The following is a 13,326-nucleotide window of genomic DNA, read 5'->3' on the forward strand; positions in this document are numbered from 1 at the left end:
CTGGTATTCTAACCACTATGCTATACCTTGGCTCCTAGCTAAGCATTGACTGGTGAATAGTTCATTAGTAAGGTGAAGAAAAGATAATGAAAAGGTCTTGTATGCTCCTTGGCTGAGTGGTTACAAGTTGCAACGTATGGCATAGAAATCTGTATTATTGGACTACTAATGCCATTTTCTAGGGAGCTTGAGAGAAGATACGATCATTATAGAAATTTCAGCTAACGCGAGCTAGAGATCAAAGAGACATCTCTTTGATCTCTAGCTCGCGTTAGCTGAAATTTCTGTAATGATCGTACCTTCTTTCAAGCTCCCTAGAAAATGTCATTGGTAGTCCAATAATGTACATTAAAATCTGATCCCCTTTGAACTCAAACAGGCAGAATTTATTGAAACCAGACCATAACAGGGACGAGCTGGAAGCGGCAAACAAGATCCAGAAACTACAGTGATGGTTTGAATCTAGTTTAGGGATCAGATTTACTAAGACAGAGCAAATCCCCACTGTCAAGGGATTTTGGCAAAATAAATGTCTCCTTTTTTCTCTCTCTCACAGTCCCTGACAAGTTTTCTTTGGCATCTATTAGCCTGAGATATCAAACAAGAGAAGGGGAGATACATTCAGAGGCTGACTGACTCCTGCTTGGTACTTACAAAAATCTGGAGCAAAAAATGTACTTCCCCCATAGGCGTAGCAGCCTAGTGGTTAAAGCAGCAAAGAGAGAACACCAGGGAAATGAGGATAAAAATTCTGCTTCTCTCCACACTCATTCTCACCTTGGGCAAGTCACACAGATCAAGTCGGGTGCAAAACAGATTATAAACCCTTTTGTACTGAAAAAGATCTACTGTAAGTGGGGGACTAGGTAGACATATCTGAATTGTTGTTTCTGTGCAATGTGGTTGCATCCACCATGTTTTATAATTATATATTTTGTTTCTCGCATATTTTACAATAAATTTTGGAAAAGTGAAAAAAAAAGTGATATAAGCAACCGCTGTGCCAGGATTGTGTTTATCCAATAAAATTGTATGCTCCATAAAAAAAAAAGAAAAAGAAAAATATCTACTGTACTGTTATGCAACTTGCCTTAAGCTCAGATATGAAAATGCTAAATAAGCAGATCCAAATAAAAAAATCACACTTTGGGGTCCTTTTACTAAGGTGCGCTGAAATATGGCCTGCGGTAGTATAGGCATGGGTTTTGGATGCGCACAGGATCATTTTTCAGCGCATCTGTAAATAAATGTCTTTTTTTCTGGTCAGCAAAATGAAAATTGGTGCACATCTATTCTGAAACCTTACCTCCAGCCATTGACGTAGCGGTAAAGTCTCATGCGTTTACCAGGTGGTAACGGTCAACGCGTGTCAAATTGCTGATTACTGCCTGCATGCTAGAAAATAAAACTATTTTCTGACACTCGTATCGGACGCACTTCAAAAATGAAATTACCGCCCGGACTATGCAGCAGCCGGGTGGTAACTCAGAACCGATGCACATTGGGTGAACGTAAGCGCTTACGCAGTTTAGTAAAAGGACCCCTTTATTTGAGAAAGTTCTGGTGATGTCCTCTGTGAATACATGAGGGCTTTTCTCACCATTCAGCTCTCTTGTAATATGCATGAGGATCACTGTCCCCTTCAGATACATAAATTCATACTTATCAGATCAGAAACACCTAGAATAGGGCAGAAGCCAACAACATTTCCTTGTGCAAATATGATCTCTGACAATGACATGCAATATAATTAGGGGACGTCAATATTCAGCAGGGTTTCCATGGACAGGAGACGTTCCTGTCTGCTTAAACTGTGCAGACTGGGCCGGTTGCCTATAGTTAATGGCACTAAACTAATGTGGGTTCATTTTTGATTCTTTAAAGACTATAGTAAACTAAGCTAAGTAGCATTTCATCTTCATAAGAAATTTCACTTGCAACACAACTGAAAATGAGAATATGCGAATCACGAGAATTGATTGGTTTAAATGAAAGATCAACACAAAATAAAATAAAACACCCATTTGTTATGACCGATGACGATTCAATTGAGTTACTGGGCAGTGACCCAGTGTGAAACAAGTCACTGCTGAGGTCATTGTGGGTTATACCCCTGCTGTTTAAATTAGACTCAAGTGTTGGGTTTCATTTGACGTGGTTATTTTTGTCCCCACTGTATGAGGTATGGACCTTGCAAACTGATGACTGAACTGGCAATTGGCACTGAATATCAGCTCTAATTGCACAAATCTGGGGATGAAGTTGGAGGAGTTGGCACTTATGTGGGTGCGACCTACATTCAGTGCCAGTGCATACCAGGGGTGTATCTGCGTGGGGCCACAGGGGCCTGGGCCCCCGCAGATTTCGCCCTGGCCCCCCTCCCCGCCGTCAACCCTCCCCCGCTGCTTACTTTTGCTGGCGGGGGGCCCCAACCCCCGCCAGCCGAGGTCCGACCCGCAATCTCCCTATTTCGTCTTCCTCCGTGGCCATGTGCTTCAAGGAAGTAATGCTGCAGTGCTGATTCGTTGAATCCAGTTCGGCGTCTGACGTCGCAGCGACGTCAGACGCCGAACTAAATTCAACGAATCAGCACTGCAGCGTTACTTCCTTGAAGCACATGGCCACGGAGGAAGACGAAATAGGGAGATTGCGGGTTGGACCTCAGCTGGCGGGGGTTGGGGCCCCCCGCCAGCAAAAGTAAGCAACGGGGGAGGGTTGACGGCGGGGAGGGGGTGGAGAGAGGCGGCGGCGGCGGGGGGGGAGGGAGGCAAAAATGTGCCCCCCCTACCGCCGGATTCCAGATACGCCCCTGGTGCATACATAGCTAAACTCCAGATAGGACCACACAAAAGCTGTCCTATCTTTTGCCGCTTGGCTATACTGTTGCCAGCATTCAATATCGCCTGGTACCCAAATAACTTCTGGATCACTGATTCAATTACTACCCCCCCCCCCCTCCTTACTGATCCCTCTCATTCCTCCACTGTTTCCTATACTCTCCATTCTAATCCCCCTGACTGTGATTGCCCTGTGCTTCCCTGCTTCTGATCCCCCCCCTTCATATCGCCTTCAGTCCCTCCCCCACCCCATTCATTTATCATTTCCGTTGCCCTTCTCTGTACCTTTTCTAATTCCACTATATCTTTTTTGAGATGCGGAGACCAGAATTGCACACAGTATTCAAGGTGCGGTTGCACCATGGAGTGATACAAAGGCATTATAATGTCATTTTTGTTTTCCATTCTTTTCCTAATAATACCTAACATTCTATTTGCTTTCTTAGCCGCCGCTGCCTAGTGAGCATAAGGTTTCAACGTATCAACGATGATACCTAGATCCTTTTCCTGGGTGGTGATTCCTAATGTGGAACCTTGCATCACGTAGCTATACTATAGTTTGGGTTCCTCTTTCCCACATGCATCACTTTGCACTTGCTCACATTAAACATCATCTGCCATTTGGATGCCCAGTCTCCTAGTCTAGTAAGGTCCTCTTGCAATTTTTCACAATCCTCTTGCGATTTAACAACTTTGAATAACTTTGTGTCATCAGCAAATTAAATTACCTCACTAGTTATTCCCATCTCTAGATCATTTATAAATATGTTAAAAGATAGTGGTCCCAGCACAGACCCCTGGGGAACCCCGCTATCTAATCTTTTCCATTGATAATTTAACCCTGCTCTCTGTTTACTATCTTTTAACTAGTTTTTAATCCACACTAGGACATTACCTCCTATTCCATGACTTTCTAATTTCCTTAGGAGTCTTTCATGGGGTCTTACTATTGCTATGCTATTAATAAACTAAGTATTTTGTTAAACTACTGTACACTGCCTTGGGTGAATCATCTCTTCATAAAAGTTGTGAATAAATCCCAATACATACATGTATAGAAAAATACTCCTCCAGACCCCCCCCCCTCCTTATAGCATATTGTAATCAACATATGAACTATATTAGACATATAAACCTGAAAGGAGAGGTTGAAAATATTTTCAAAAGTACATTATCCTTCCTATGGGATTGTTGAAAAACTATACTAACTTATATACTATAGACACACATACATGCATTATGCATGCTTCCCCCCCCCCCCCCCCCCCCTTTTAACTGAGACCATGTCTGGAACAGTTTACTTTCTTAGACCACACTTTGATCCATTTCCTGAAAATAAATTCCAAGCAACAGAGTCAAAACATTTTTGAGGTAACCCTTTCCTGAACTTGCAGCACTAAAAACGCGAAGGACGGCAAAGATCCTATCGGAGTCTGCATGGAGACTGTGTCCGACAGGAAGCATGCAACCAGCACGTTCTCAAGGCCAGATAGAACACAGTAGTCATTCTTTTGAGAAAGCATGACCCCCCCAGTAAATTCCTCCACAGAAGAGCTATCCTGCTGCTGGGCAGGTGCAGGGACTTAGTGGGCCAAGAATAAACTTGTCTCAACCCATAGTGTAAATCACTTTGTGGAATGAAAGCTATAGTTTTATCCTCTCTTGGCATCTGTGCTGAGCATTCAGTATTATTTTTCTCTTACGTGATGACCACTGGAAAAGGAAAGGAAGCATTCTGTAATATAGACTTTCTAATTCTAGCTCTAGACTAATGCATGACTTTTTTTTTTTTTTTTTTTAGAACAATTACAGTGCTGAAAAGATTTTAGTCAAGATTTTTTACACTGTTTTCATGTGGTTGCTTTAAGCAATGACACTGCAGTTTTTTTTAATGCTTTTCACAATATGGAATGTAGGAAAGAATTACGTAAAAAGAGAGACCAATGTCTATCTATCTGCAAAGCTCAATAACACACTACACAATGGATGGTTATTCATTGTATTTGTCATACATGAGTTTCTCGGACAAATTTGAAACCTAGGAATATTAGTAGGTTTGGAGAATTAACCTTAAAAAATCAAACAAAAATCAAAACAAAATACCACTGCTTCCTTAGATTGTAAGCTCTCTGATAAGGAAGTAGCCACAGAATGTATAGAATGTTTGTACGTTTGGGAAGCTTGCCAGGTGCCCTTGGCCTGGATTGGCTGCTGTCGTGGACAGGATGCTGGGCTCGATGGACCCTTGGTCTTTTCCCAGTGCGGCATTACTTATGTACTAATGTAACCTGCCTACCAATAAAAAGGTCTGAGCTAAATATGTTGTTAACCAATTCTCCGTACCAAAAGTAAAACATTAACTGGTTTTCTGTAATAAAAGCAGCTCCCACCCTTTCAGTGCTTTAGAAAGAAGCAATATAGACAGATAGATGTGGAAAAGAGGAAAATAATAAGTGAAGCAACTGGCGAAGGATAATAATTAAAGGCGCCTTCATAACTGTCTCCCCCCACTTCCAAAGTCACATTAAATAAGCATGTGCCTACATATGAACCCCACATGCTCCTACACTCCATATGCACACCTGCTCTTGTAACCCGGGCCTACTACCTCGAGTTTGGGGGGGCCTCAAGAGACTGTTATTTACTTAGGCCCAGGACCCGTCAAGCTCATCCACTCAGGCACCAAACGACACACAGAGGATTAACAATAACTGAAACATATATTGAACTGGATAACTGATGATTTCACTGAATTGATTTTAATACAGTCCAGGTTAACTCATAATTGCTTTTTAAGGTGGTCACAAGAAATAGTCTTCTCTGGGTTAACACATGTACAAAAGCCTTATGCCTACCCTGTGGCTTGACTGAACCCCAGAGCGGATTCCATTCTCCCGATGTATTTCAATACCATCCAGGCTAGACTCCTTACACCTGTCTTCTCCCTTTGGGCTGCCATCCCAAAGGTCTTGCTTTAGCCATTGGTAGACGGCATTCCACCCGAGATCCGGCTCCTCAAATGGCTAATGCAATGTAACAGCTTATTGTCTGTGAATCCAATCCACTGGTTTTGGCACTACAGGACCTCCCCTTAATTTCAATGGGTCACCTGGCAGGGAGCTATAAGTAGCTCAGACCTCAGGGAACCAAAACTTAGATTGTGAGCCCTCCAGGGACAGGAAAATACCCAGTGGGCCTGAATGTAACTCACCTTGAGCTACTACTGAAAAAGGTGTGAGCAAAATCCAAATAAATAAATAAAAGGACAAATCTTTCCTCCTTAACTTCCCTTTTAAACACCTCTGAACTCCTCCCGGGCCCTCCAGTCACTCCCCTAATGACTTGCTGCCCAGGGCTCACTCTGTCATAATTCTTACACAAACCAAGGGTTATACTCTCAACTATGTCCATATCATACCTCCCACAACCCTCTTTACAAACACCTACACTGTCCACACTCCCACTGAAAATCCCCCACATATACACATGTGCCTCGCCATAACCACCCATGTCTACATATCCCACACAAACATCCCTGCACTTACAACTCATACCTACACCCTCACATACAGACCTGCTTCCCACATACATCTCCCACATTCCCCCTCCACATCCAAATTTCTCACCAAATACCCACCACATACCCCTCTATATATTGTCTATACCCACCACAACCACCTGGATACCGCCTCTACATCCCCCAACAAATATTAATTGGAAATCAATCCCAAAGTTAGGCCTCTGCATGCCTTCTCTACTCATTATGCTTTCCAACATTAAGAACATTGAAACAAAAATCACACAAGGGATCCATGTCTGTCCACAAGAACAATAACTCTCCAACAAAGGGATGAATGAAGTTACCATGTAGGAAGAAAATGGAATTATCTTGGAGAAATTAAAAAACTAAACATGTCAGTATTTTAGAGCTGAGCCTCCCCAAATATTCCTCACTGATTTCTATGAAACCCACCAAGAGGCTGAAGGATGTTGATCCAACACACAATTCCTAAAGTTCCCACTTCCATCTCTTCACCTTTTCAGCAGTTTGGCACAGAGCATCATAAGAATCATAAGCAGATAGAGACAGATCATGAAAAATAGTCAAAGCAGCTGGTAAACATGGTGCTGAAAGGCACCTTCCAAGCTACCTTCCTTCACATTTTTCAAGACACTCCCATACAAGCCTTATTTGTAAGAAATGTGAGCAGGAGGAATGGATATCCAATGTTTACAAGTTGGCGTTTGACATGACGCTTAGTTTTCACTGTTCTGTGCTTCACCAATTGAGAGTACGATAAAGTTCCAGTTTTAAGTCACTTCATGCTGTAGTCTGGATTTCTTGTGTGGATGGATAATCTGATATCTAGCTTGCCCAGCCCTCTAGTCTTAAGTTTGGCCCTGGCCCTTGTCCCACCAAATAAATCTTATGTACTCCTTCTCCCACATCCGGGCTGAGTCTAGGCATCACCTAGACTATATCTACAATCAAGTGGTTACAATGAGGCTCTGCAAGGCATTAAAATTAAGTCTCTATTTGTGTAGGCCGAATGAAAAACATTCCCTTTCGATTAGACAGAAATCTTCCCTAGGTTATTATGTGTGGTTTGGCGTCTTAGTGAATGCATTCCCCCTCCCCCGTAGAAAATGTTCAGATTTTTGTGTGGGATGTGTTATCCTTTACAACAAAGATGGATAGTGAACAAAGGAATATTTGTGTGGTCTGAGGGGATGGATTCTGAGTTAAGTGTTTGTTGCTGATGTAATTATTGTGGTAATTGTTGGAGACTGCTCTGGGTCACTGGAAACGAGTAATAGATAATAACAAACTTTGCACTTTATATATAACGTGCTTAGGGAATTCAGTGATACCTGGATGTTGATGGCTGGTGACATTTATACTAGGGAGGGCTGCTGTTTGCAATGAAATATCATTTGTTTATAATACTGAGCACTCTTGTTAAAGAGTGCAGGCTTGTTCCTGACAGTGTGGGCATGCACACACATGTGTGATTGGGCATACATGTATGAACTATCAAGAAACGAGGGTGCCCTGATTTGTGAAGAATGCAGCCACTTTTGTGAAGAGGGTGCCCTCTTGACAACATTTGTTCTGGAACAAAAAAAAACCAAACAAAAAACAAAACCCCAAACCAACAACATGAAAGATTTTTGGCTGCCCATCCCTAATTCTTACCCATATGGTTCTGGCAGCAAGGGTGTCTGGAAGAAGGCCCAATATAACTGGTAGATACTGTAAAGGGCAGTGGCAGAAGGCAACAGGCATCTGGCAAGTTGGAAGAAGGCCAAGGCAGTGACTTCCTGTCCAGGCAGTAGGAAGTCATCAAACAGGGAAGCAAGTTGGTGTGGCCAGTAGACAGTAGCCTACATGGGACTGCAAATGGAACAAACACATGAAACAGTCCCATTAGCTCATGAGAGCCAGAGGAGAGATGTAGTCACTGCAGTAGCACGAGGAAAAAAAAAAAAAAGACAGTAGTGTCTGCTTGGACAAGGCAGGAAAGTGATGGAGTCAGCCTGGAGGGGTGAAAAGAAAATTCTAGTATCAGGCAGGGAGGTGGGGATGAGTGCTGGGAATGAGCTGGAGAGCAGTTAGATTCAGGCTGGGAAGAGGAAACAGGGTAGATGGGAGTCCAATATGCTCTGCTAAATTTTCACAGAGCAACCACCGGTTATTATTATAATTTTAATTAATATCATTCAGTCTCATTTTAGATAGGAGGTAGAAACTGAAACTGAAATGCCCAGGTCAGGATATAGGTACAGTTTTGGTAGTATTTTAGAACAGGACCTGCTAATATAGCGCCTGTTCTAAAACACACACACATTCCTGCATGTATGTGGTGGCATATGCAGCAAGCACATCCATTTTAAAATTTAAACACAGAAAAAATATCCATAGAGGGAACATGACTACTTACGTATGTATGTAAGTTGTGAAAAGCCATCTTACACGTATTAATTGTTGGCACTTACACATGTAAGTCAGCCATTTTGCAAACCTACATATTTGAATGACACTAATGAGACACAGAAAATTTACTGAATTCTAAATTGGAGGGAAAAATAAACCATACTTAATTCCTTCCTTAAAGGGCCATACGTACATAAGCATTGCCATACTGGGACAGACCAAAATCCATCAAGCCCAGCATCCTGTTTCCAACAGTGGCCAATCCAGGTCACAAATACCTGGCAAGATCCCCAAAAAGTACAAAACATTTTATACCGCTTATTCCAGAAATAGTGGATTTTCCCCAAGTCCATTTAATAATGGTCTATGGACTTTTCCTTTAGGAAGCCATCTAAACATTTTTTTAAACTCCGTTAAGCTAACCGCCGGTCTAAATGTGCACTTTTGAAATATTTCTGCAAGTGAAACAGCATGTGTAAATCCCAATGTGCAAACTGTACAATACATACACATGTATTGCCTTTGTGAAATAGGGAACACATGGCCTTGCCCAAGCCCTACCCACATCAGGTCAAAACCACGCCTCTTCCAATCTACAGATAGGGCTAAATTCTATAAATTGCACCCCCAAAAAAGAGCACTAAGCACTAATCTATAAACGGCACTCAAAGTTCAGTGCCATTTATAGAACAGTGTTTAGCGCTGGGATTCACACCCATTTTGGGTGCAAGGACCAACTCAAACCTGGTGTAAATCATCGCGCCTAAATCCTAGGAACACCCCTGACCTACTCATGCCCCTCCCATGGCCATGCCCCCTTTTTAGATCTATGTGTAAAAATGTATGCGTGCATCTTTATAGAATACCGACTACAAATATGCACGCACAAATTAAAATGATTGCCAATTAGCCCCCATTATCGGTGCTAATTTGCTCGCTGTTCAATTAAATTGCATGCAGAAATTGGTTGTGTGCCCATATTTGTACATGCAATTTTGAGTGCCATATAAGAATTAGAGGGATAGTGCAGATACACATGTAAATTGGGTTTTACATGTGTAACTAATATATACATGCAAGAACCAATACTTTCAAGGCTTCTAAAATAAAGGCCATTGCCTATCAAACCCACAATTAACACAATGACAGCCTCCGAAAGGTTTGCTTTAATCTTCAATATGTGCACTGAAGTAGATTTAGGTAGCATATATTTAAAGTAAAGGACAAAAAAAATGTTAAAAAACATAAAACAGGAAAAAGGAGCAAGGTAAAGATGAGGAAACCAAGTTTGCGAATATAACAAGTCTTTATTGCTTATCGATTCTGAAGGCCTATTGCGGGAAGACTTGACACAGCCATGTTTCGGCTACTGTGCCTTCATCAGGAGCCTTGATCCCTTAGCAATTCTTTTTAAGAGGGCACCGGTGTTACACACTTATGCGTGCAAATATTTAGAATAACAATCACAATAGCACCAGAATGTCAGACATTGCACAGATATAAGGAAAAGTAAGCAAATATCAAATATAAACAAAACCTTTCACTTCAAAGACATAATTTTCTATTATGTTGGATCTATCAGAAAATTAGAGACCAAGTTCAATGTCACAGCGTTGGGGCAAATTCTCATTCGTCATTGATCGGTATATTTTATTTCAATTGATATAACTAGGAGACATATAACATCGACATGAATCCATGTTTCGCCATGCGGCTGTATCAAAGGCTGGTCTGCTGAGGTATATGTGGAGGATCGGAAGGGATGAAGATTGCGTGATGTCCGGTGCGATCATTAGTCATGTTATGTTCTTGGGTGAAGAGGTTTACATGGAGTCATTGGGAAAGGCCTTTTTGAAGAGGTTGGTTTTTTAGTGATTTCCTGAAGTTCAGATGGTCATGGTTCATGTTGGCGTTATGGACTAGATTCAGTAAATGTCGCTCAAAATCTGGTGCCAAAAATATCCATGCAGAGCGCTATTCTACAAATGGCATTCTGAGTTGGGTGCTGTTTATAGAATAGCGCTTACAGCCAATTTCCACGCCGAGGATTTACACCAACTGAAATCTGATGTGAATCCTGGTATATAATTTAGGCATGGATCCCTGATATTTGGTAATACTGTGCGCATTTTTAGTGAATGCCCTTGACCCCTGTGTCCCTTCCCATGGGCACATCCCGTTTTGAGTTGCATGCTAAAAGATTTGAGGGCAGCTCTTTATAAAATAATGCATAACAAGATGCATGTTGAAATTCAACAGGGACTAGCGAGCAGGAAGTTTGTTCCTGAGTGATTACTTCTGGTTACTCACGCCTTGATACAGCACTTCTCTAACTATGGCCAGAGTCGGCATGCTGAACCAATGACTCACACATTTCCCTGCACTCGCACTTGAAAGCTAAGTTTGGATTTGATTCTTTCATGTTCTATTTGGATCCCTCATATACTCTGTGGAGATAGCATTTATGTATATGAAAGGGTTTTTTGCCTATGACGAAAAAAATATACCCAACATTTACATACATAAAACTCCACCCTTGTTATTAACCTACAACTATTGGGTTGGAGGTTGGGCTTGAATCGGAGGCTTTTTCCCTTACCCTTTCAAACAATACGAATGCACCTTACAGAGTTATAGTTGTTGTGTTACTTTGAGAGTTTTCTTTTGCCAGTTACCTTGAGAGTTATATTTATATGACTGGATTTGGTACTCTCTTCTCTTTTATTGGTGAAATTAAAATTGTTGCCAATTGATGCCAATAACTGATTAACACCCAATTATTGGAACTGATTGGCCAATTTAGTTACTCGTACATCTCAAGATGTGGTTTTGCATGCGGACATTTGTGCACCGTTTATAGAATCCAGCCGTATGTATCTCCTAGTCATACAAATTTAACTTGAGCTTCAAGATAACATTTGTTAAAATTTAAATTGAATTTTTTAGAAGAACTAAAATAAACACAGATCAATGACTAATGAGAATTAGCTCTGATGCCTGGACATCTGGGTATGTGTGGGCAGATGGCCGGAACTTAACTGGATATGTTCCAATATTCAGCCCTGAACTGGATAAGATAAACCAGACAAAGGATTCCTTTTACCAAGCTGAAGTAAAAAGGGCCCTGCGCTAGCAGCGGGGTCCGTTTCTGCCGCACGCTGAGGCCCTTTTTACCGCAGCAGGTAAAAAGGCCGAAAAAATATACGACTATGCAATAAGATTTCACTTACCCATGTAGCCATGCGAGGTGTGGGGGTGGGGGTAGCACTTAATATCACCCATTGAGGTGGTGGTAAGGGCTCCCGCGCTAACCCGGCGGTAACTGGGTAATGTGCGGCGCTGCCCGATTACTGCCAGGTTACTGCCGTGCTCAAAAATAGGGCCCTATTTTCTCTAGCATGGGAAATGGAGTGTGCTGCGGCTGGAGCTACTGCTAGCGTCCACGTTAGGCAGGCGGTTGCTACAGATTGGCATGTGCTAAACCTGCGTTGAGGTTATCGCTGTTTTGTAAAAGGGCCCCAAAGCTAGGATTGCTATTTATTGTGCCCTATTTGGCCAGTTATCTTAATCAGTTAGAACTCCGCTAACTGGACATTTTCAGTGGCACTTAACCGGATAGTAACACTGAAAAAGCCCAGTTAGCACCCAAGCCAATACAGGCTATTTTGAGGGTATTCCGGGGGGTAAAGTAAGCACTTAGCAGGTTAAGTACCAATATTTGGCCCACAACTGGCTAAGATATCCACAAAAATAGGACCGCTTAACGTGCAGTCCTATCTTTATATGGTTCTTCATAGCCAGTAAAGAGCTGGATATCGCACTAAATTGGCTATGATTTCGCCAGTTCCACATATCCAGAAGTTGAATGTCAAAGTCTGGACATAGCCTAGCATTAAAATTTTGGGTATAAGACCAGCAGCGGTCAACAGCGGCACTATTATAGTAAGTGCATATTAGTTAGGAGCTTCTCCTACCCCATTACATGGTTTTGAATATCGGCACCACAGTATATGTTTATAGTTTATGGAAAAACAATATGGGGGGGATTCTATATATGACAATTAAAAAATCTGTGAAGACATTTCCGCCTAAATGTATTTTATAAGATTTAGACACAGTATATAGAATACACTTAGTTGATATCCCAGCGTCTAAAACTACACACCACCATTTACACCAACAAAAACATGGCCGCCATACTAGGCCATATTCTATATGAGTTTGATTCCCGGCACAGGCAGCTCCTTGTGACTCTGGGCAAGTCACTTAACCCTCCATTGCCTGCTGCATTGAGCCTGCCATGAGTGGGAAAGCGTGGGGTACAAATGTGCGTAAATTTGGGAATGCCCACAAAATGTCCATTTCCCTGCCCATGGCCACGTCCCTTTTGAACTGCGCACTTTAGAATTTAGGTGCAGCATTACAGAATATGCTTATTGAGTTATGCTCGTAAACCTGCACATACTTCCAAAGGAGCAAGCTGAGTTCGTTATAATCCTCTATTTGTCTTGTCAACTTGGCTGGTTTCCTTTATTAAATAACTGGTGTTTAGTT

General features: G+C 41.9%; 1 protein-coding gene across 3 annotated transcripts in view; it reads right to left on the reverse strand.

The window, feature by feature from the left end:
• Positions 1-13,326, reverse strand: part of PRICKLE1 (prickle planar cell polarity protein 1) — a 186,235-nt gene that overhangs the window by 135,404 nt on the left and 37,505 nt on the right. The window contains exon 2 of one of the 3 annotated variants that reach the window (XM_030216290.1): positions 8,035-8,232. The exons of 1 other annotated variant lie outside the window; for it this stretch is intronic. The gene's annotated coding sequence lies outside the window, so the exon portion shown is untranslated. Of the gene's footprint in view, positions 1-6,810; positions 6,830-8,034; positions 8,233-13,326 lie in introns of those variants that run through there. One more of the 3 variants, XM_030216292.1, reaches the window with a different exon arrangement.

Source organism: Microcaecilia unicolor, chromosome 10, assembly GCF_901765095.1.
Source record: "Microcaecilia unicolor chromosome 10, aMicUni1.1, whole genome shotgun sequence".
NCBI classification, from domain to species: Eukaryota; Metazoa; Chordata; class Amphibia; order Gymnophiona; family Siphonopidae; genus Microcaecilia; species Microcaecilia unicolor.